The sequence below is a fragment of the Schistocerca nitens genome, chromosome 10, assembly GCF_023898315.1.
Source record: "Schistocerca nitens isolate TAMUIC-IGC-003100 chromosome 10, iqSchNite1.1, whole genome shotgun sequence".
In the NCBI taxonomy this organism is placed as follows: Eukaryota; Metazoa; Arthropoda; class Insecta; order Orthoptera; family Acrididae; genus Schistocerca; species Schistocerca nitens.
Window position 1 is genome coordinate 178,528,059 of NC_064623.1, and position 25,699 is coordinate 178,553,757.

Sequence of the window (25,699 nt, forward strand, 5' to 3'; positions counted from 1 at the left end):
CACTGTAACCCTTGTACCCTCAAATTGTCGATGAAGCAAAGAAATTGCATCGGGATTCAATCCCAAAATTCACAATGGCAGTTTATGTCCACAGGAGTAACATTTAGAAGAGTCTGCTGTTTGGGCCTCTCCTGGGAGCCCAGTGTTAGATTCCGATGCACAGTAGTAGTTTCACTGTAACCCTTGTACCTTCACATTGTCGATGAAACAAAGAAATTGCATCGGGATTCAACACCAAATTCACAATGGCGGTTTCTGTCCACAGGTGTAACATTTAGAAGAGTCTGCTGTTTGGGCCTCTCCTGGGAGCCCAGTGTTAGATTCCGATGCACAGTAGTAGTTTCACTGTAGCCCTTGAACCTTCACATTGCCGATGAAACAAAGAAATTGCATCGGGATTCAATCCCAAATTCACAATGGCGGTTTCTGTCCACAGGAGTAACATTTAGAAGAGTCTGCTGTTTGGGCCTCTTCTGGGAGCCCAGTGTTAGATTCCGATGCACAGTAGTAGTTTCACTGTAAACCTTGTACCTTCACATTGCCGATGAAACAAAGAAATTGCATCGGGAATCAATCCCAAATTCACAATGGCGGTTTCTGTCCACAGGAGTAACATTTAGAAGGGTCTGCTGTTTGGGCCTCTCCTGGGAGCCCAGTGTTAGATTCCGATGCACAGTAGTAGTTTCACTGTAACCGTTGAACCTTCAAATTGTCGATGAAGCAAAGAAATTGCATCGGGATTCAATCCCAAATTCACAATGGCGGTTTCTGTCCACAGGAGTAACATTTAGAAGAGTCTGCTGTTTGGGTCTCTCCTGGGAGCCCAGTGTTAGATTCCGATGCACAGTAGAAGTTTCACTGTAACCCTTGTACCCTCAAATTGTCGATGAAGCGAAGAAATTGCATCGGGATTCAATCCCAAATTCACAATGGCAGTTTCTGTCCACAGGAGTAACATTTAGAAGAGTCTGCTGTTTGGGCCTCTCCTGGGAGCCCAGTGTTAGATTCCGATGCACAGTAGTAGTTTCACTGTAACCCTTGTACCTTCTCATTGCCGATGAAACAAAGAAATTGCATCGGGATATTATCCCAAATTCACAATGGCGGTTTCTGTCCACAGGAGTAACATTTAGAAGAGTCTGCTGTTTGGACCTCTTCTGGGAGCCCAGTGTTAGATTCCGATGCACAGTAGTAGTTTCACTGTAACCCTTGTACCTTCACATTGCCGATGAAACAAAGAAATTGCATCGGGATTCAATCCCAAATTCACAATGGCGGTTTCTGTCCACAGGAGTAACATTTAGAAGGGTCTGCTGTTTGGGCCTCTCCTGGGAGCCCAGTGTTAGATTCCGATGCACAGTAGTAGTTTCACTGTAACCCTTGTACCTTCACATTGTTGATGAAACAAAGAAATTGCATCGGGATTCAATCCCAAATTCACAATGGCGGTTTCTGTCCACAAGAGTAACATTTAGAAGAGTCTGCTGTTTGGGCCTCTCCTGGGAGCCCAGTGTTGGATTCCGATGCACAGTAGTAGTTTCACTGTAACCCTTGTACCTTCAAATTATTGATGAAACAAAGAAATTGCATCGGGATTCAATCCCAAATTCACAATGGCGGTTTCTGTCCACAGGAGTAACATTTAGAAGAGTCTGCTGTTTGGGCCTCTCCTGGGAGCCCAGTGTTAGATTCCGATGCACAGTAGTAGTTTCACTGTAACCGTTGAACCTTCAAATTGTCGATGAAACAAAGAAATTGCATCGGGATTTAATCCCCAATTCACAATGGCGGTTTCTGTCCACAGGAGTAACATTTAGAAGAGTCTGCTGTTTGGGCCTCTCCTGGGAGCCCAGTGTTAGATTCCGAAGCACAGTAGAAGTTTCACTGTAACCCTTGTACCCTCAAATTGTCGATGAAGCAAAGAAATTGCATCGGGATTCAATCCCAAAATTCACAATGGCAGTTTATGTCCACAGGAGTAACATTTAGAAGAGTCTGCTGTTTGGGCCTCTCCTGGGAGCCCAGTGTTAGATTCCGATGCACAGTAGTAGTTTCACTGTAACCCTTGTACCTTCACATTGCCGATGAATCAAAGAAATTGCATCGGGATTCAACACCAAATTCACAATGGCGGTTTCTGTCCACAGGAGTACCATTAGAAGAGTCTGCTGTTTGGGCCTCTCCTGGGAGCCCAGTGTTAGATTCCGATGCACAGTAGTAGTTTCACTGTAACCCTTGTACCTTCACATTGTCGATGAAACAAAGAAATTGCATCGGGAATCGACACCAAATTCACAATGGCGGTTTCTGTCCACAGGAGTAACATTTAGAAGAGTCTGCTCTTTGGGCCTCTCCTGGGATCCCAGTGTTAGATTCTGATGCACAGTAGTAGTTTCACTGTAACCCTTGTACCTTCACATTGTCGATGAGACAAAGAAATTGCATCGGGATTCAACACCAAATTCACAATGGCGGTTTCTGTCCACAGGAGTAACATTTAGAAGAGTCTGCTGTTTGGGCCTCTCCTGGGAGCCCAGTGTTAGATTCCGATGCACAGTAGTAGTTTCACTGTAACCCTTGTACCTTCAAATGGTCGATGAAACAAAGAAATTTCATCGGGATTCAATCCCAAATTCACAATGGCAGTTTCTGTCCACAGGAGTAACATTTAGAAGAGTCTGCTGTTTGGGCCTCTCCTGGGAGCCCAGTGTTAGATTCCGATGCACAGTAGTAGTTTCACTGTAACCCTTGTACCTTCACATTGCCGATGAAACAAAGAAATTGCATCGGGATTCAATCCCAAATTCACAATGGCGGTTTCTGTCCACAGGAGTAACATTTAGAAGAGTGTTCTGTTTGGGCCTCTCCTGGGAGCCCAGTGTTAGATTCCGATGCACAGTAGTAGTTTCACTGAAACCCTTGTACCTTCACATTGTTGATGAAACAAAGAAATTGCATCGGGATTCAATCCCAAATTCACAATGGCTGTTTCTGACCACAGGAGTAACATTTAGAAGAGTCTGCTTTTTGGGCCTCTCCTGGGAGCCCAGTGTTAGATTCCGATGCACAGTAGTACTTTCACTGTAACCCTTGTACCTTCAAATTGTCGATGAAACAAAGAAATTGCATCGGGATTTAATCCCAAATTCACAATGGCGGTTTCTGTCCACAGGAGTAACATTTAGAAGAGTCTGCTGTTTGGGCCTCTCCTGGGAAAATGTTAGATTCCGATGACCAGTAGTAGTTTCACTGTAAAACTTGTACCTTCAAATTGTCGATGAAACAAAGAAACTGCATCGGGATTCAATCCCAAATTCACAATGGCGGTTTCTGTCCACAGGAGTAACATTTAGAAGAGTCTGCTGTTTGGGCCTCTCCTGGGAGCCCAGTTTAGATTCCGATGCACAGTAGTAGTTTCACTGTAACCCTTGTACCTTCAAATTGTCGATGAAACAAAGAAATTGCATCGGGATTCAACACCAAATTCACAATGGCTGTTTGTGTCCACAGGTGTAACATTTCGAAGAGTCTGCTATTTGGGACTCTCCTGGGAGCCCAGTGTTATTTTCCGATGCACAGTAGTAGTTTCACTGTAACCCTTGTACCTTCACATTGCCGATGATACAAAGAAATTGCATCGGGATTCAATCCCAAATTCACAATGGCGGTTTCTGTCCACAGGAGTAACATTTAGAAGTGTCTGCTGTTTGGGCCTCTCCTGGGAGCCCAGTGTTAGATTCCGATGCACAGTAGTAGTTTCACTGTAACCCTTGTACCTTCACATTGTCGTTGAAACAAAGAAATTGCATCGGGATTCAACACCAAATCCACAATGGCGGTTTCTGTCGACAGGTGTAACATTTAGAAGAGTCTGCTGTTTGGGCCTCTCCTGGGAGCCCAGTGTTAGATTCCGATGCACAGTAGTAGTTTCACTGGAACCCTAGTACCTTCACAATGCCGATGAAACAAAGAAATTGCATCGGGATTCAATCACAAATTCACAATGGCGGTTTCTGTCCACAGGAGTAACATTTAGAAGAGTCTGCTGTTTGGGCCTCTCCTGGGTGCCGAGTGTTAGATTCCGATGCACAGTAGTAGTTTCACTGTAACCCTTGTACCTTCACATTGCCGATGAAACAAAGAAATTGCATCGGGATTCCATCCCAAATTCACAATGGCGGTTTCTGTCCACAGGAGTAACATTTAGAAGAGTCTGCTGTTTGGGCCTCTCCTGGGAGCCCACTTTAGATTCCGACACACAGTACTAGTTTCACTGTAACCCTTGTACCTTCACATTGTCGATGAAACAAAGAAATTGCATCGGGATTCAATCCCAAATTCACAATGGCGGTTTCCGTCCACAGGAGTAACATTTAGAAGAGTCTGCTGTTTGGGCCTCTCCTGGGAGCCCAGTGTTAGATTCCGATGCACAGTAGTAGTTTCACTGTAACCCTTGCACCTTCACATTGCCGATGAAACAAAGAAATTGCATCGGGATTCAATCCCAAATTCACAAGGGCGGTTTCTGTCGACAGGAGTAACATTTAGAAGAGTCTGCTGTTTGGGCCTCTCCTGGGAGCCCAGTGTTAAATTCCGATGCACAGTAGTAGTTTCACTGTAACCCTTGTACCTTCACATTATTGATGAAACAAAGAAATTGCATCGGGATTCAATCCCAAATTCACAATGGCGGTTTCTGTCCACAGGAGTAACATTTAGAAGAGTCTGCTGTTTGGGCCTCTCCTGGGAGCCCAGTTTAGATTCCGATGCACAGTAGTAGTTTCACAGTAACCCTTGTACCTTCACATTGTCGATGAAACAAAGAAATTGCATCGGGATTCAATCCCAAATTCACAATTGCGGTTTCTGTCCACAGGTGTAACATTTAGAAGAGTCTGCTGTTTGGGCCTCTCCTGGGAGCCCAGTGTTAGATTCTGATGCACAGTAGTATTTTCACTGTAACCCTTGTACCTTCACATTGCCGATGAAACAAAGAAATTTCATCGGGATTCAATCCCAAATTCACAATGGCGGTTTCTGTCCGCAGGAGTAACATTTAGAAGAGTCTGCTGTTTGGGCCTCTCCTGGGAGCCCTGTTTACATTCCGATGCACAGTAGTAGTTTCACTGTAACCCTTGTACCTTCACATTGTCGATGAAACAAAGAAATTGCATCGGAATTCAATCCCAAATTCACAATGGCGCTTTCTGTCCACAGGTGTAGCATTTAGAAGAGTCTGCTCTTTGGGCCTATACTGGGAGCCCAGTGTTTGATATCGATGCACAGTAGTAGTTTCACTGTAACCCTTGTACCTTCAAATTGTCGATGAAACAAAGAAATTGCATCGGGATTCAATCCCAAAGTCACATTGGCGATTTAGTCCACAGGAGTAACATTTAGAAGAGTCTGCTGTTTGGGCCTCTCCTGGGAGCCCAATTTAGATTCCGATGCACAGTAGTAGTTTCACTGTAACCCTTGTACCTTCACATTGTCGGTGAAACAAAGAAATTGCATCGGGATTCAATCCCAAATTCACAATGGCGGTTTCTGTCCACAGGAATAACATTTAGAAGAGTCTGCTGTTTGGGCCACTCCTGGGAGCCCAGTGTTAGATTCCGATGCACAGTAGTAGTTTCACTGCAACCCTTGTACCTTCAAATTGTCGATGAAACAAAGAAATTGCATCGGGATTCAACACCAAATTCACAATGGCGGTTTCTGTCCACAGGAGTAACATTTAGAAGAGTCAGCTGTTTGGGCCTATCCTGGGAGCCCTGTTTACATTCCGATGCACAGTAGTAGTTTCACTGTAACCCTTTTACCTTCACATTGTCGATGAAACAAAGAAATTGCATCGGGATTCAACACCAAATTCATAATGGCGGTTTCTGTCCACAGGTGTAACATTTAGAAGAGTCTGCTGTTTGGGCCTCTCCTGGGAGCCCAGTGTTAGATTCCGATGCACAGTAGTAGTTTCACTGTAACCCTTGTACCTTCAAATGGTCGATGAAACAAAGAAATTTCATCGGGATTCAATCCCAAATTCACAATGGCAGTTTCTGTCCACAGGAGTAACATTTAGAAGAGTCTGCTGTTTGGGCCTCTCCTGGGAGCCCAGTGTTAGATTCCGATGCACAGTAGTAGTTTCACTGTAACCCTTGTACCTTCACATTGCCGATGAAACAAAGAAATTGCATCGGGATTCAATCCCAAATTCACAATGGCGGTTTCTGTCCACAGGAGTAACATTTAGAAGAGTGTTCTGTTTGGGCCTCTCCTGGGAGCCCAGTGTTAGATTCCGATGCACAGTAGTAGTTTCACTGAAACCCTTGTACCTTCACATTGTTGATGAAACAAAGAAATTGCATCGGGATTCAATCCCAAATTCACAATGGCTGTTTCTGACCACAGGAGTAACATTTAGAAGAGTCTGCTTTTTGGGCCTCTCCTGGGAGCCCAGTGTTAGATTCCGATGCACAGTAGTACTTTCACTGTAACCCTTGTACCTTCAAATTGTCGATGAAACAAAGAAATTGCATCGGGATTTAATCCCAAATTCACAATGGCGGTTTCTGTCCACAGGAGTAACATTTAGAAGAGTCTGCTGTTTGGGCCTCTCCTGGGAAAATGTTAGATTCCGATGACCAGTAGTAGTTTCACTGTAACACTTGTACCTTCAAATTGTCGATGAAACAAAGAAACTGCATCGGGATTCAATCCCAAATTCACAATGGCGGTTTCTGTCCACAGGAGTAACATTTAGAAGAGTCTGCTGTTTGGGCCTCTCCTGGGAGCCCAGTTTAGATTCCGATGCACAGTAGTAGTTTCACTGTAACCCTTGTACCTTCAAATTGTCGATGAAACAAAGAAATTGCATCGGGATTCAACACCAAATTCACAATGGCTGTTTGTGTCCACAGGTGTAACATTTCGAAGAGTCTGCTATTTGGGACTCTCCTGGGAGCCCAGTGTTATTTTCCGATGCACAGTAGTAGTTTCACTGTAACCCTTGTACCTTCACATTGCCGATGATACAAAGAAATTGCATCGGGATTCAATCCCAAATTCACAATGGCGGTTTCTGTCCACAGGAGTAACATTTAGAAGTGTCTGCTGTTTGGGCCTCTCCTGGGAGCCCAGTGTTAGATTCCGATGCACAGTAGTAGTTTCACTGTAACCCTTGTACCTTCACATTGTCGTTGAAACAAAGAAATTGCATCGGGATTCAACACCAAATCCACAATGGCGGTTTCTGTCGACAGGTGTAACATTTAGAAGAGTCTGCTGTTTGGGCCTCTCCTGGGAGCCCAGTGTTAGATTCCGATGCACAGTAGTAGTTTCACTGGAACCCTAGTACCTTCACAATGCCGATGAAACAAAGAAATTGCATCGGGATTCAATCACAAATTCACAATGGCGGTTTCTGTCCACAGGAGTAACATTTAGAAGAGTCTGCTGTTTGGGCCTCTCCTGGGAGCCCAGTGTTAGATTCCGATGCACAGTAGTAGTTTCACTGGAACCCTAGTACCTTCACAATGCCGATGAAACAAAGAAATTGCATCGGGATTCAATCACAAATTCACAATGGCGGTTTCTGTCCACAGGAGTAACATTTAGAAGAGTCTGCTGTTTGGGCCTCTCCTGGGAGCCCAGTGTTAGATTCCGATGCACAGTAGTAGTTTCACTGTAACCCTTGCACCTTCACATTGCCGATGAAACAAAGAAATTGCATCGGGATTCAATCCCAAATTCACAATTGCGGTTTCTGTCCACAGGTGTAACATTTAGAAGAGTCTGCTGTTTGGGCCTCTCCTGGGAGCCCAGTGTTAGATTCTGATGCACAGTAGTAGTTTCACTGTAACCCTTGTACCTTCACATTGCCGATGAAACATAGAAATTTCATCGGGATTCAATCCCAAATTCACAATGGCGGTTTCTGTCCGCAGGAGTAACATTTAGAAGAGTCTGCTGTTTGGGCCTCTCCTGGGAGCCCTGTTTACATTCCGATGCACAGTAGTAGTTTCACTGTAACCCTTGTACCTTCACATTGTCGATGAAACAAAGAAATTGCATCGGAATTCAATCCCAAATTCACAATGGCGCTTTCTGTCCACAGGTGTAGCATTTAGAAGAGTCTGCTCTTTGGGCCTATACTGGGAGCCCAGTGTTTGATATCGATGCACAGTAGTAGTTTCACTGTAACCCTTGTACCTTCAAATTGTCGATGAAACAAAGAAATTGCATCGGGATTCAATCCCAAAGTCACATTGGCGATTTAGTCCACAGGAGTAACATTTAGAAGAGTCTGCTGTTTGGGCCTCTCCTGGGAGCCCAATTTAGATTCCGATGCACAGTAGTAGTTTCACTGTAACCCTTGTACCTTCACATTGTCGGTGAAACAAAGAAATTGCATCGGGATTCAATCCCAAATTCACAATGGCGGTTTCTGTCCACAGGAATAACATTTAGAAGAGTCTGCTGTTTGGGCCACTCCTGGGAGCCCAGTGTTAGATTCCGATGCACAGTAGTAGTTTCACTGCAACCCTTGTACCTTCAAATTGTCGATGAAACTAAGAAATTGTATGGGGATTCAACACCAAATTCACAATGGCGTTTTCTGTCCACAGAAGTAACATTTAGAAGAGTCTGCTGTTTGGGCCTCTCCTGGGAGCCCAGTGTTAGATTCCGATGCACAGTAGTAGTTTCACTGTAAACCTTGTACTTTCAAATTGTCGATGAAACAAAGAAATTGCATCGGGATTCAACACCAAATTCACAATGGCGGTTTCTGTCCACAGGAGTAACATTTAGAAGAGTCAGCTGTTTGGGCCTCTCCTGGGAGCCCTGTTTACATTCCGATGCACAGTAGTAGTTTCACTGTAACCCTTTTACCTTCACATTGTCGATGAAACAAAGAAATTGCATCGGGATTCAACACCAAATTCATAATGGCGGTTTCTGTCCACAGGTGTAACATTTAGAAGAGTCTGCTGTTTGGGCCTCTCCTGGGAGCCCAGTGTTAGATTCCGATGCACAGTAGTAGTTTCACTGTAACCCTTGTACCTTCCCATTGTCGATGAAACAAAGAAATTGCATCGGGATTCAATCCGAAATTCACAATGGCGGTTTATGTCCACACGACTAACATTTAGAAGTGTCTGCTGTTTGGGCATCTCCTGGGAGCCCAGTGTTAGATTCCGATGCACAGTAGTAGTTTCACTGAAACCCTCGTTTCTTCAAATTGTCGATGAAACAAAGAAATTGCATCGTGACTCAATCCCAAATTCACATTGGCGGTTTCTGTCGACATGAGTAACATTTAGAACAGTCTGCTGTTTGGGCGTCTCCTGGGAGCCCAGTGTAAAATTCCGATGCACAGTAGTAGTTTCACTGTAACCCTTGTACCTTCACATTGCCGATGAAACAAAGAAATTGCATCGGGATTCAATCCCAAATTCACAATGGCGGTATCTGTCCACAGGAGTAACATTTAGAAGAGTCTGCTGTTTGGGCCTCTCCTGGGAGCCCAGTGTTTGATTCCGATGCACAGTAGTAGTTTCACTGTAACCCTTGTACCTTCACATTGTCGATGAAACAAAGAAATTGCATCGGGATTCAACACCAAATCCACAATGGCGGTTTCTGTCGACAGGTGTAACATTTAGAAGAGTCTGCTGTTTGGGACTATCCTGGGAGCCCAGTGTTAGATTCCGATGCCCAACAGCACGTTTACTGTAACCCTTGGACCTTCACATTGTTGATTAAACAAAGAAATTGCATCGGGTTTCTACACCAATTTCACAATGGCGGTTTCTGTCCACAGGAGTAACATTTAAAAGAGTCTGTGTTTGGGCCTCTCCTGGGAGCCCAGTGCTAGATTCCGTGCCACAGTAGTAGTTTCACTGTAACCCTTGCACCTTCACATTGTCGATGAAACAAAGAAATTGCATCGGGATTCAATCCCAAATTCACAATGGAGGTTTCTGTCCACAGGAGTAACATTTAGAAGAGTCTGCTGTTTGGGCCTCTCCTGGGAGCCCAGTTTAGATTCCGATGCACAGTAGTAGTTTCACTGTAACCCTTGTACCTTCACATTGTCGATGAAACAAAGAAATTGCATCGGGATTCAATCCCAAATTCACAATTGCGGTTTCTGTCCACAGGTGTAACATTTAGAAGAGTCTGCTGTTTGGGCCTCTCCTGGGAGCCCAGTGTCAGATTCCGATGCACAGTAGTAGTTTCACTGTAACACTTGTACCTTCACATTGCCGATGAAACAAAGAAATTGCATCGGGATTCAATCCCAAATTCACAATGGCGGCTTCTGTCCACAGGAGTAACGTTTAGAAGAGTCTGCTGTTTGGGCCTCTCCTGGGAGCCCAGTGTTAGATTCCGATGCACAGTAGTAGTTTCACTGTAACCTTTGTGCCTTCACGTTGTCGATGAAACAAAGAAATTGCATCGGGATTCAATCCCAAATTCACAATGGCGGTTTCTGTCCACAGGAGTAACATTTAGAAGAGTCTGCTGTTTGGGCCTCTCCTGGGAGCCCAGTGTTAGATTCCGATGCACAGTAGTAGTTTCACTGTAAACCTTGTACCTTGAAATTGTCGATGAAACAAAGAAATTGCATCGGGATTCAATACCAAATTCACAATGGCGGTTTATGTCCACAGGAGTAACATTTAGAAGAGTCTGCCGTTTGGGCCTCTCCTGGGAGCCCAGTTTAGATTCCGATGCACAGTAGTAGTTTCACTGTAACACTTGTACCTTCACATTGTCGATGAAACAAAGAAATTGCATCGGGATTCAATCCCAAATTCACAATGGCGGTTTCTGTCCACAGGAGTAACATTTAGAAGAGTCTGGTGTTTGGGCCTCTCCTGGGAGCCCAGTGTTAGATTCCGATGCACAGTAGTAGTTTCACTGTAACCCTTGTACCTTAAAATTGTCGATGAATCAAAGAAACTGCGTCGGGATTCAATCCCAAATTCACAATGGCGGTTTCTGTCCACAGGAGTAACATTTAGAAGAGTCTGCTGTTTGGGCCTCTCCTGGGAGCCCAGTGTTAGATTCCGATGCACAGTAGTAGTTTCACTGTAACCCTTGTACCTTCACATTGTCGATGAAACAAAGAAATTGCATCGGGATTCAATCCCAAATTCACAATGGTGGTTTCTGTCCACAGGAGTAACATTTAGAAGAGTCTGCTGTTTGGGCCTCTCCTGGGAGCCCAGTGTTAGATTCCGATGCACAGTAGTAGTTTCACTGTAACCCTTGAACCTTCAAATTGTCAATGAAACAAAGAAATTGCATAGGGACTCAACACCAAATTCACAATGGCGGTTTCTGTCCACAGGTGTAACATTTAGAAGAGTCTGCTGTTTGGGCCTCTCCTGGGAGCCCAGTGTTAGATTCCGATGCACAGTAGTAGTTTCACTGTAACCCTTGTACCTTCACATAGTCGATGAAACAAAGAAATTGCATCGGGATTCAGCACCAAATTCACAATGGCGGTTTCTGTCCACAGGAGTAACATTTAGAAGAGTCTGCTGTTTGGGCCTCTCCTGGGAGCCCAGTGTTAGATTCCGATGCACAGTAGTAGTTTCACTGTAACCCTTGTACCTTCACATTGTCGATGAAACAAAGAAATTGCATCGGGATTCAACACCAAATTCACAATGGCGGTTTCTGTCCACAGGTGTAACATTTAGAAGAGTCTGCTGTTTATGCCTCTACTGGGAGCCCAGTGTTAGATACCGATGCACAGTAGTAGTTTCACTGTAACCCTTGAACGTTCACATTGCCGATGAAACAAAGAAATTGCATCGGGATTCAATCCCAAATTCACAATGGCGGTTTCTGTCCACAGGAGTAACATTTAGAAGAGTCTGCTGTTTGGGCCTCTTCTGGGAGCCCAGTGTTAGAGTCCGATGCACAGTAGTAGTTTCACTGTAACCCTTGTACCTTCACATTGCCGATGAAACAAAGAAATTGCATCGGGAATCAATCCCAAATTCACAATGGCGGTTTCTGTCCACAGGAGTAACATTTAGAAGGGTCTGCTGTTTGGGCCTCTCCTGGGAGCCCAGTTTAGATTCCGATGCACAGTAGTAGTTTCACTGTAACCCTTGTATCTTCACATTGTTGATGAAACAAAGAAATTGCATCGGGATTCAAACCCAAATTCACGATGGCGGTTTCTGTCCACAAGAGTAACATTTAGAAGAGTCTGCTGTTTGGGCCTCTCCTGGGAGCCCAGTGTTAGATTCTGATGCACAGTAGTAGTTTCACTGTAACCCTTGTACCTTCAAATTATCGATGAAACAAAGAAATTGCATCGGGATTCAATGCCAAATGCACAATGGCGGTTTCTGTCCACAGGAGTAACATTTAGAGGAGTCTGCTGTTTGGGCCTCTCCTGGGAGCCCAGTGTTAGATTCCGATGCGCAGTAGTAGTTTCACTGTAACCGTTGAACCTTCAAATTGTCGATGAAGCAAAGAAATTGCATCGGGATTCAATCCCAAATTCACAATGGCGGTTTCTGTCCACAGGAGTAACATTTAGAAGAGTCTGCTGTTTGGGTCTCTCCTGGGAGCCCAGTGTTAGATTCCGATGCACAGTAGAAGTTTCCCTGTAACCCTTGTACCCTCAAATTGTCGATGAAGCGAAGAAATTGCATCGGGATTCAATCCCAAATTCACAATGGCAGTTTCTGTCCACAGGAGTAACATTTAGAAGAGTCTGCTGTTTGGGCCTCTCCTGGGAGCCCAGTGTTAGATTCCGATGCACAGTAGTAGTTTCACTGTAACCCTTGTACCTTCTCATTGCCGATGAAACAAAGAAATTGCATCGGGATATTATCCCAAATTCACAATGGCGGTTTCTGTCCACAGGTGTAACATTTAGAAGAGTCTGCCGTTTGGGCCTCTCCTGGGAGCCCAGTTTAGATTCCGATGCACAGTAGTAGTTTCACTGTAAACCTTGTACCTTGAAATTGTCGATGAAACAAAGAAATTGCATCGGGATTCAATCCCAAATTCACAATGGCGGTTTCTGTCCACAGGAGTAACATTTAGAAGAGTCTGCTGTTTGGGCCTCTCCTGGGAGCCCAGTGTTAGATTCCGATGCACAGTAGTAGTTTCACTGTAACCCTTGTACCTTCACATTGCCGATGAAACAAAGAAATTGCATCGGGTTCAGCACCAAATTCACAATGGCGGTTTCTGTCCACAGGAGTAACATTTAGAAGAGTCTGCTGTTTGGGCCTCTCCTGGGAATCCAGTGTTAGATTCCGATGCACAGTAGTAGTTTCACTGTAACCCTTGTACCTTCACATTGTCGATGAAACAAAGAAATTGCATCGGGATTCAATCCCAAATTCACAATGGCGGTTTCTGTCCACAGGAGTAACATTTAGAAGAGTCTGCTGTTTGGGCCTCTCCTGGGAGCCCAGTGTTAGATTCCGATGCACAGTAGTAGTTTCACTGTAACCCTTGAACCTTCAAATTGTCGATGAAACAAAGAAATTGCATAGGGACTCAACACCAAATTCACAATGGCGGTTTCTGTGCACATGTGTAACATTTCGAAGAGTCTGCTGTTTGGGCCTCTCCTGGGAGCCCAGTGTTAGATTCCGATGCACAGTAGTAGTTTCACTGTAACCCTTGTACCTTCACATTGTCGATGAAACAAAGAAATTGTATCGGGATTCAGCACCAAATTCACAATGGCGGTTTCTGTCCACAGGAGTAACATTTAGAAGAGTCTGCTGTTTGGGCCTCTCCTGGGAGCACAGTGTTAGATTCCGATGCACAGTAGTAGTTTCACTGTAACCCTTGTACCTTCACATTGTCGATGAAACAAAGAAATTGCATCGGGATTCAACACCAAATTCACAATGGCGGTTTCTGTCCACAGGTGTAACATTTAGAAGAGTCTGCTGTTTGGGCCTCTCCTGGGAGCCCAGTGTTAGATTCCGATGCACAGTAGTAGTTTCACTGTAACCCTTGAACCATCACATTGCCGATGAAACAAAGAAATTGCATCGGGATTCAATCCCAAATTCACAATGGCGGTTTCTGTCCACAGGAGTAACATTTAGAAGAGTCTGCTGTTTGGGCCTCTTCTGGGAGCCCAGTGTTAGATTCCGATGCACAGTGGTAGTTTCACTGTAACCCTTGTACCTTCACATTGCCGATGAAACAAAGAAATTGCATCGGGAATCAATCCCAAATTCACAATGGCGGTTTCTGTCCACAGGAGTAACATTTAGAAGGGTCTGCTGTTTCTGCCTCTCCTGGGAGCCCAGTGTTAGATTCTCATGCACAGTAGTAGTTTCACTGTAACCCTTGCACCTTCAAATTATCGATGAAACAAAGAAATTGCATCGGGATTCAATGCCAAATGCACAATGGCGGTTTCTGTCCACAGGAGTAACATTTAGAGGAATCTGCTGTTTGGGCCTCTCCTGGGAGCCCAGTGTTAGATTCCGATGCACAGTAGTAGTTTCACTGTAAACGTTGAACCTTCAAATTGTCGATGAAGCAAAGAAATTGCATCGGGAATCAATCCCGAATTCACAATGGCGGTTTCTGTCCACAGGAGTAACATTTAGAAGAGTCTGCTGTTTGGGTCTCTCCTGGGAGCCCAGTGTTAGATTCCGATGCACAGTAGAAGTTTCACTGTAACCCTTGTACCCTCAAATTGTCGATGAAGCGAAGAAATTGCATCGGGATTCAATCCCAAATTCACAATGGCAGTTTCTGTCCACAGGAGTAACATTTAGAAGAGTCTGCTGTTTGGGCCTCTCCTGGGAGCCCAGTGTTAGATTCCGATGCACAGTAGTAGTTTCACTGTAACCCTTGTAACTTCTCATTGCCGATGAAACAAAGAAATTGCATCGGGATATTATCCCAAATTCACAATGGCGGTTTCTGTCCACAGGAGTAACATTTAGAAGAGTCTGCTGTTTGGACCTCTTCTGGGAGCCCAGTGTTACATTCCGATGCACAGTAGTAGTTTCACTGTAACCCTTGTACCTTCACATTGCCGATGAAACAAAGAAATTGCATCGGGATTCAATCCCAAATTCACAATGGCGGTTTCTGTCCACAGGAGTAACATTTAGAAGGGTCTGCTGTTTGGGCCTCTCCTGGGAGCCCAGTGTTAGATTCCGATGCACAGTAGTAGTTTCACTGTAACCCTTGTACCTTCACATTGTTGATGAAACAAAGAAATTGCATCGGGATTCAATCCCAAATTCACAATGGCGGTTTCTGTCCACAAGAGTAACATTTAGAAGAGTCTGCTGTTTGGGCCTCTCCTGGGAGCCCAGTGTTGGATTCCGATGCACAGTAGTAGTTTCACTGTAACCCTTGTACCTTCAAATTATCGATGAAACAAAGAAATTGCATCGGGATTCAATCCCAAATTCACAATGGCGGTTTCTGTCCTCAGGAGTAACATTTAGAAGAGTCTGCTGTCTGGGCCTCTCCTGGGAGCCCAGTGTTAGATTCCGATGCACAGTAGTAGTTTCACTGTAACCGTTGAACCTTCAAATTGTCGATGAAACAAAGAAATTGCATCGGGATTTAATCCCCAATTCACAATGGCGGTTTCTGTCCACAGGAGTAACATTTAGAAGAGTCTGCTGTTTGGGTCTCTCCTGGGAGCCCAGTGTTAGATTCCGAAGCACAGTAGTAGTTTCACTGTAACCCTTGTACCCTCAAATTGTCGATGAAGCAAAGAAATTGCATCGGGATTCAATCCCAAAATTGACAATGGCAGTTTCTGTCCACAGGAGTAACATTTAGAAGAGTCTGCTGTTTGGGCCTCTCCTGGGAGCCCAGTGTTAGATTCCGATGCACAGTAGTAGTTTCACTGTAACCCTTGTACCTTCATATTGCCGATGAATCAAAGAAATTGCATCGGGATTCAACACCAAATTCACAATGGCGGTTTCTGTCCACAGGAGTACCATTAGAAGAGTCTGCTGTTTGGGCCTCTCCTGGGAGCCCAGTGTTAGATTCCGATGCACAGTAGTAGTTTCACTGTAACCCTTGTACCTTCACATTGTCGATGAAACAAAGAAATTGCATCGGGAATCGACACCAAATTCACAATGGCGGTTTCTGTCCACAGGAGTAACATTTAGAAGAGTCTGCTGTTTGGGCCTCTCCTGGGATCCCAGTGTTAGATTCTGATGCACAGTAGTAGTTTCACTGTAACCCTTGTACCTTCACATTGTCGATGAGACAAAGAAATTGCATCGGGATTCAACACCAAATTCACAATGGCGGTTTCTGTCCACAGGAGTAACATTTAGAAGAGTCTGCTGTTTGGGCCTCTCCTGGGAGCCCAGTGTTAGATTCCGATGCACAGTAGTAGTTTCACTGTAACCCTTGTACCTTCAAATGGTCGATGAAACAAAGAAATTTCATCGGGATTCAATCCCAAATTCACAATGGCAGTTTCTGTCCACAGGAGTAACATTTAGAAGAGTCTGCTGTTTGGGCCTCTCCTGGGAGCCCAGTGTTAGATTCCGATGCACAGTAGTAGTTTCACTGTAACCCTTGTACCTTCACATTGCCGATGAAACAAAGAAATTGCATCGGGATTCAATCCCAAATTCACAATGGCGGTTTCTGTCCACAGGAGTAACATTTAGAAGAGTGTTCTGTTTGGGCCTCTCCTGGGAGCCCAGTGTTAGATTCCGATGCACAGTAGTAGTTTCACTGAAACCCTTGTACCTTCACATTATTGATGAAACAAAGAAATTGCATCGGGATTCAATCCCAAATTCACAATGGCTGTTTCTGACCACAGGAGTAACATTTAGAAGAGTCTGCTGTTTGGGCCTCTCCTGGGAGGCCAGTGTTAGATTCCGATGCACAGTAGTAGTTTCGCTGTAACCCCTTGTACCTTCAAATTGTCGATGAAACAAAGAAATTGCATCGGGATTTAATCCCAAATTCACAATGGCGGTTTCTGTCCACAGGAGTAACATTTAGAAGAGTCTGCTGTTTGGGCCACTCCTGGGAACCCAGTGTTGGATTCCGATGCACAGTAGTAGTTTCACTGTAACCCTTGAACCTTCAAATTGCCGATGAAACAAAGAAATTGCATCGGGATTCAATCCCAAATTCACAATGGCGGTTTCTGTCCACAGAAGTAACATTTAGAAGAGTCTGCTGTTTGGACCTCTCCTGGGAGCCCAGTGTTAGATTCCGATGCACAGTAGTAGTTTCACTGTAACGCTTGTACCTTCAAATTGTCGATGAAACAAAGAAATTGCTTCGGGATTCAAAACCAAATTCACAATGGCGGTTTCTGTCCACAGGTGTAACATTTAGAAGAGTCTGCTGTTTGGGCTTCTCCTGGGAAAATGTTAGATTCCGATGACCAGTAGTAGTTTCACTGTAACACTTGTACCTTCAAATTGTCGATGAAACAAAGAAACTGCATCGGGATTCAATCCCAAATTCACAATGGCGGTTTCTGTCCACAGGAGTAACATTTAGAAGAGTCTGCTGTTTGGGCCTCTCCTGGGAGCCCAGTTTAGATTCCGATGCACAGTAGTAGTTTCACTGTAACCCTTGTACCTTCAAATTGTCGATGAAACAAAGAAATTGCATCGGGATTCAACACCAAATTCACAATGGCTGTTTGTGTCCACAGGTGTAACATTTCGAAGAGTCTGCTATTTGGGACTCTCCTGGGAGCCCAGTGTTATTTTCCGATGCACAGTAGTAGTTTCACTGTAACCCTTGTACCTTCACATTGCCGATGATACAAAGAAATTGCATCGGGATTCAATCCCAAATTCACAATGGCGGTTTCTGTCCACAGGAGTAACATTTAGAAGAGTCTGCTGTTTGGGCCTCTCCTGGGAGCCCAGTGTTAGATTCCGATGCACAGTAGTAGTTTCACTGTAACCCTTGTACATTCACATTGCCGATGAAACAAAGAAATTGCATCGGGATTCAATCCCAAATTCACAATGGCGGTTTCTGTCCACAGGAGTAACATTTAGAAGAGTCTGCTGTTTGGGCCTCTCCTGGGAGCCCAGTGTTAGATTCCGATGCACAGTAGTAGTTTCACTGGAACCCTAGTACCTTCACAATGCCGATGAAACAAAGAAATTGCATCGGGATTCAATCACAAATTCACAATGGCGGTTTCTGTCCACAGGAGTAACATTTAGAAGAGTCTGCTGTTTGGGCCTCTCCTCGGAGCCCAGTGTTAGATTCCGATGCACAGTAGTAGTTTCACTGTAACCCTTGTACCTTCACATTGCCGATGAAACAAAGAAATTGCATCGAGATTCCATCCCAAATTCACAATGGCGGTTTCTGTCCACAGGAGTAACATTTAGAAGAGTCTGCTGTTTGGGCCTCTCCTGGGAGCCCACTTTAGATTCCGACACACAGTACTAGCTTCACTGTAACCCTTGTACCTTCACATTGTCGATGAAACAAAGAAATTGCATCGGGATTCAATCCCAAATTCACAATGGCGGTTTCCGTCCACAGGAGTAACATTTAGAAGAGTCTGCTGTTTGGGCCTCTCCTTGGAGCCCAGTGTTAGATTCCGATGCACAGTAGTAGTTTCACTGTAACCCTTGCACCTTCACATTGCCGATGAAACAAAGAAATTGCATCGGGATTCAATCCCAAATTCACAAAGGCGGTTTCTGTCGACAGGAGTAACATTTAGAAGAGTCTGCCTTTTGGGCCTCTCCTGGGAGCCCAGTGTTAAATTCCGATGCACAGTAGTAGTTTCACTGTAACCCTTGTACCTTCACATTGCCGATGAAACAAAGAAATTGCATCGGGATTCAATCCCAAATTCACAATGGCGGTTTCTGTCCACAGGAGTAACATTTAGAAGAGTCTGCTGTTTGGCCCTCTCCTGGGAGCCCAGTTTAGATTCCGATGCACAGTAGTAGTTTCACTGTAACCCTTGTACCTTCACATTGTCGATGAAACAAAGAAATTGCATCGGGATTCAATCCCAAATTCACAATTGCGGTTTCTGTCCACAGGTGTAACATTTAGAAGAGTCTGCTGTTTGGGCCTCTCCTGGGAGCCCAGTGTTAGATTCCGATGCACAGTAGTAGTTTCACTGTAACCCTTGTACCTTCACATTGCCGATGAAACAAAGAAATTTCATCGGGATTCAATCCCAAATTCACAATGGCGGTTTCTGTCCGCAGGAGTAACATTTAGAAGAGTCTGCTGTTTGGGCCTCTCCTGGGAGCCCTGTTTACATTCCGATGCACAGTAGTAGTTTCACTGTAACCCTTGTACCTTCACATTGTCCATGAAACAAAGAAATTGCATCGGAATTCAATCCCAAATTCACAATGGCGCTTTCTGTCCACAGGTGTAACATTTAGAAGAGTCTGCTCTTTGGGCCTATACTGGGAGCCCAGTGTTTGATATCGATGCACAGTAGTAGTTTCACTGTAACCCTTGTACCTTCAAATTGTCGATGAAACATAGAAATTGCATCGGGATTCAATCCCAAATTCACATTGGCGATTTCTGTCCACAGGAGTAACATTTAGAAGAGTCTGCTGTTTGGGCCTCTCCTGGGAGCCCAGTTTAGATTCCGATGCACAGTAGTAGTTTCACTGTAACCCTTGTACCTTCACATTGTCGGTGAAACAAAGAAATTGCATCGGGATTCAATCCCAAATTCACAATGGCGGTTTCTGTCCACAGGAATAACATTTAGAAGAGTCTGCTGTTTGGGCCACTCCTGGGAGCCCAGTGTTAGATTCCGATGCACAGTAGTAGTTTCACTGCAACCCTTGTACCTTCAAATTGTCGATGAAACAAAGAAATTGTATGGGGATTCAACACCAAATTCACAATGGCGTTTTCTGTCCACAGAAGTAACATTTAGAAGAGTCAGCTGTTTGGGCCTCTCCTGGGAGCCCTGTTTACATTCCGATGCACAGTAGTAGTTTCACTGTAACCCTTTTACCTTCACATTGTCGATGAAACAAAGAAATTGCATCCGGATTCAACACCAAATTCATAATGGCGGTTTCTGTCCACAGGTGTAACATTTAGAAGAGTCTGCTGTTTGGGCCTCTCCTGGGAGCCCAGTGTTAGATTCCGATGCACAGTAGTAGTTTCACTGGAACCCTAGTACCTTCACAATGCCGATGAAACAAAGAAATTGCATCGGGATTCAATCACAAATTCACAATGGCGGTTTCTGTCCACAGGAGTAACATTTAGAAGAGTCTGCTGTTTGGGCCTCTCCTCGGAGCCCAGTGTTAGATTCCGATGCACAGTAGTAGTTTCACTGTAACCCTTGTACCTTCACATTGCCGATGAAACAAAGAAATTGCATCGAGATTCCATCCCAAATTCACAATGGCGGTTTCTGTCCACAGGAGTAACATTTAGAAGAGTCTGCTGTTTGGGCCTCTCCTGGGAGCCCACTTTAGATTCCGACACACAGTACTAGCTTCACTGTAACCCTTGTACCTTCACATTGTCGATGAAACAAAGAAATTGCATCGGGATTCAATCCCAAATTCACAATGGCGGTTTCCGTCCACAGGAGTAACATTTAGAAGAGTCTGCTGTTTGGGCCTCTCCTTGGAGCCCAGTGTTAGATTCCGATGCACAGTAGTAGTTTCACTGTAACCCTTGCACCTTCACATTGCCGATGAAACAAAGAAATTGCATCGGGATTCAATCCCAAATTCACAAAGGCGGTTTCTGTCGACAGGAGTAACATTTAGAAGAGTCTGCCTTTTGGGCCTCTCCTGGGAGCCCAGTGTTAAATTCCGATGCACAGTAGTAGTTTCACTGTAACCCTTGTACCTTCACATTGCCGATGAAACAAAGAAATTGCATCGGGATTCAATCCCAAATTCACAATGGCGGTTTCTGTCCACAGGAGTAACATTTAGAAGAGTCTGCTGTTTGGCCCTCTCCTGGGAGCCCAGTTTAGATTCCGATGCACAGTAGTAGTTTCACTGTAACCCTTGTACCTTCACATTGTCGATGAAACAAAGAAATTGCATCGGGATTCAATCCCAAATTCACAATTGCGGTTTCTGTCCACAGGTGTAACATTTAGAAGAGTCTGCTGTTTGGGCCTCTCCTGGGAGCCCAGTGTTAGATTCCGATGCACAGTAGTAGTTTCACTGTAACCCTTGTACCTTCACATTGCCGATGAAACAAAGAAATTTCATCGGGATTCAATCCCAAATTCACAATGGCGGTTTCTGTCCGCAGGAGTAACATTTAGAAGAGTCTGCTGTTTGGGCCTCTCCTGGGAGCCCTGTTTACATTCCGATGCACAGTAGTAGTTTCACTGTAACCCTTGTACCTTCACATTGTCCATGAAACAAAGAAATTGCATCGGAATTCAATCCCAAATTCACAATGGCGCTTTCTGTCCACAGGTGTAACATTTAGAAGAGTCTGCTCTTTGGGCCTATACTGGGAGCCCAGTGTTTGATATCGATGCACAGTAGTAGTTTCACTGTAACCCTTGTACCTTCAAATTGTCGATGAAACATAGAAATTGCATCGGGATTCAATCCCAAATTCACATTGGCGATTTCTGTCCACAGGAGTAACATTTAGAAGAGTCTGCTGTTTGGGCCTCTCCTGGGAGCCCAGTTTAGATTCCGATGCACAGTAGTAGTTTCACTGTAACCCTTGTACCTTCACATTGTCGGTGAAACAAAGAAATTGCATCGGGATTCAATCCCAAATTCACAATGGCGGTTTCTGTCCACAGGAATAACATTTAGAAGAGTCTGCTGTTTGGGCCACTCCTGGGAGCCCAGTGTTAGATTCCGATGCACAGTAGTAGTTTCACTGCAACCCTTGTACCTTCAAATTGTCGATGAAACAAAGAAATTGTATGGGGATTCAACACCAAATTCACAATGGCGTTTTCTGTCCACAGAAGTAACATTTAGAAGAGTCAGCTGTTTGGGCCTCTCCTGGGAGCCCTGTTTACATTCCGATGCACAGTAGTAGTTTCACTGTAACCCTTTTACCTTCACATTGTCGATGAAACAAAGAAATTGCATCCGGATTCAACACCAAATTCATAATGGCGGTTTCTGTCCACAGGTGTAACATTTAGAAGAGTCTGCTGTTTGGGCCTCTCCTGGGAGCCCAGTGTTAGATTCCGATGCACAGTAGTAGTTTCACTGTAACCCTTGTACCTTCCCATTGTCGATGAAACAAAGAAATTGCATCGGGATTCAATCCCAAATTCACAATGGCGGTTTATGTCCACACGAGTAACATTTAGAAGAGTCTGCTGTTTGGGCATCTCCTGGGAGCCCAGTGTTAGATTCCGATGCACAGTAGTGGTTTCACTGTAACCCTCGTACCTTCAACTTGTCGATGAAACAAAGAAATTGCATCGTGACTCAATCCCAAATCCACATTGGCGGTTTCTGTCGACATGAGTAACATTTAGAACAGTCAGCTGTTTGGGCCTCTCCTGGGAGCCCAGTGTAAAATTCCGATGCACAGTAGTAGTTTCACTGTAACCCTTGTACCTTCACATTGCCGATGAAACAAAGAAATTGCATCGGGATTCAATCCCAAATTCACAATGGCGGTATCTGTCCACAGGAGTAACATTTAGAAGAGTCTGTTGTTTGGGCCTCTCCTGGGAGCCCAGTGTTAGATTCCGATGCACAGTAGTAGTTTCACTGTAACCCTTGTACCTTCACATTGTCGATGAAACAAAGAAATTGCATCGGGATTCAACACCAAATCCACAATGGCGGTTTCTGTCGACAGGTGTAACATTTAGAAGAGTCTGCTGTTTGGGCCTCTCCTGGGAGCCCAGTGTTAGATTCCGATGCCCAACAGCACGTTTACTGTAACCCTTGGACCTTCACATTGCCGATGAAACAAAGAAATTGCATCGGGATTCAAAACCAAATTCACAATGGCGGTTTCTGTCCACAGGTGTAACATTTAGAAGAGTCTGCTGTTTGGGCCTCTCCTGGGAAAATGTTAGATTCCGATGACCAGTAGTAGTTTCACTGTAACCCTTGTACCTTCACATTGTCGATGAAACAAAGAAATTGCATCGTGACTCAATCCCAAATCCACATTGGCGGTTTCTGTCGACATGAGTAACATTTAGAACAGTCTGCTGTTTGGGCCTCTCCTGGGAGCCCAGTGTAAAATTCCGATGCACAGTAGTAGTTTCACTGTAACCCTTGTACCTTCACATTGCCGATGAAACAAAGAAATTGCATCGGGATTCAATCCCAAATTCACAATGGCGGTATCTGTCCACAGGAGTAACATTTAGAAGAGTCTGTTGTTTGGGCCTCTCCTGGGAGCCCAGTGTTAGATTCCGATGCACAGTAGTAGTTTCACTGTAACGCTTGTACCTTCAAATTGTCGATGAAACAAAGAAATTGCTTCGGGATTCAAAACCAAATTCACAATGGCGGTTTCTGTCCACAGGTGTAACATTTAGAAGAGTCTGCTGTTTGGGCCTCTCCTGGGAAAATGTTAGATTCCGATGACCAGTAGTAGTTTCACTGTAACACTTGTACCTTCAAATTGTCGATGAAACAAAGAAACTGCATCGGGATTCAATCCCAAATTCACAATGGCGGTTTCTGTCCACAGGAGTAACATTTAGAAGAGTCTGCTGTTTGGGCCTCTCCTGGGAGCCCAGTTTAGATTCCGATGCACAGTAGTAGTTTCACTGTAACCCTTGTACCTTCAAATTGTCGATGAAACAAAGAAATTGCATCGGGATTCAACACCAAATTCACAATGGCTGTTTGTGTCCACAGGTGTAACATTTCGAAGAGTCTGCTATTTGGGACTCTCCTGGGAGCCCAGTGTTATTTTCCGATGCACAGTAGTAGTTTCACTGTAACCCTTGTACCTTCACATTGCCGATGATACAAAGAAATTGCATCGGGATTCAATCCCAAATTCACAATGGCGGTTTCTGTCCACAGGAGTAACATTTAGAAGAGTCTGCTGTTTGGGCCTCTCCTGGGAGCCCAGTGTTAGATTCCGATGCACAGTAGTAGTTTCACTGTAACCCTTGTACATTCACATTGCCGATGAAACAAAGAAATTGCATCGGGATTCAATCCCAAATTCACAATGGCGGTTTCTGTCCACAGGAGTAACATTTAGAAGAGTCTGCTGTTTGGGCCTCTCCTGGGAGCCCAGTGTTAGATTCCGATGCACAGTAGTAGTTTCACTGTAACCCTAGTACCTTCACAATGCCGATGAAACAAAGAAATTGCATCGGGATTCAATCACAAATTCACAATGGCGGTTTCTGTCCACAGGAGTAACATTTAGAAGAGTCTGCTGTTTGGGCCTCTCCTCGGAGCCCAGTGTTAGATTCCGATGCACAGTAGTAGTTTCACTGTAACCCTTGTACCTTCACATTGCCGATGAAACAAAGAAATTGCATCGGGATTCCATCCCAAATTCACAATGGCGGTTTCTGTCCACAGGAGTAACATTTAGAAGAGTCTGCTGTTTGGGCCTCTCCTGGGAGCCCACTTTAGATTCCGACACACAGTACTAGCTTCACTGTAACCCTTGTACCTTCACATTGTCGATGAAACAAAGAAATTGCATCGGGATTCAATCCCAAATTCACAATGGCGGTTTCCGTCCACAGGAGTAACATTTAGAAGAGTCTGCTGTTTGGGCCTCTCCTGGGAGCCCAGTGTTAGATTCCGATGCACAGTAGTAGTTTCACTGTAACCCTTGCACCTTCACATTGCCGATGAAACAAAGAAATTGCATCGGGATTCAATCCCAAATTCACAAAGGCGGTTTCTGTCGACAGGAGTAACATTTAGAAGAGTCTGCCTTTTGGGCCTCTCCTGGGAGCCCAGTGTTAAATTCCGATGCACAGTAGTAGTTTCACTGTAACCCTTGTACCTTCACATTGCCGATGAAACAAAGAAATTGCATCGGGATTCAATCCCAAATTCACAATGGCGGTTTCTGTCCACAGGAGTAACATTTAGAAGAGTCTGCTGTTTGGGCCTCTCCTGGGAGCCCAGTTTAGATTCCGATGCACAGTAGTAGTTTCACTGTAACCCTTGTACCTTCACATTGTCGATGAAACAAAGAAATTGCATCGGGATTCAATCCCAAATTCACAATTGCGGTTTCTGTCCACAGGTGTAACATTTAGAAGAGTCTGCTGTTTGGGCCTCTCCTGGGAGCCCAGTGTTAGATTCCGATGCACAGTAGTAGTTTCACTGTAACCCTTGTACCTTCACATTGCCGATGAAACAAAGAAATTTCATCGGGATTCAATCCCAAATTCACAATGGCGGTTTCTGTCCGCAGGAGTAACATTTAGAAGAGTCTGCTGTTTGGGCCTCTCCTGGGAGCCCTGTTTACATTCCGATGCACAGTAGTAGTTTCACTGTAACCCTTGTACCTTCACATTGTCCATGAAACAAAGAAATTGCATCGGAATTCAATCCCAAATTCACAATGGCGCTTTCTGTCCACAGGTGTAACATTTAGAAGAGTCTGCTCTTTGGGCCTATACTGGGAGCCCAGTGTTTGATATCGATGCACAGTAGTAGTTTCACTGTAACCCTTGTACCTTCAAATTGTCGATGAAACAAAGAAATTGCATCGGGATTCAATCCCAAATTCACATTGGCGATTTCTGTCCACAGGA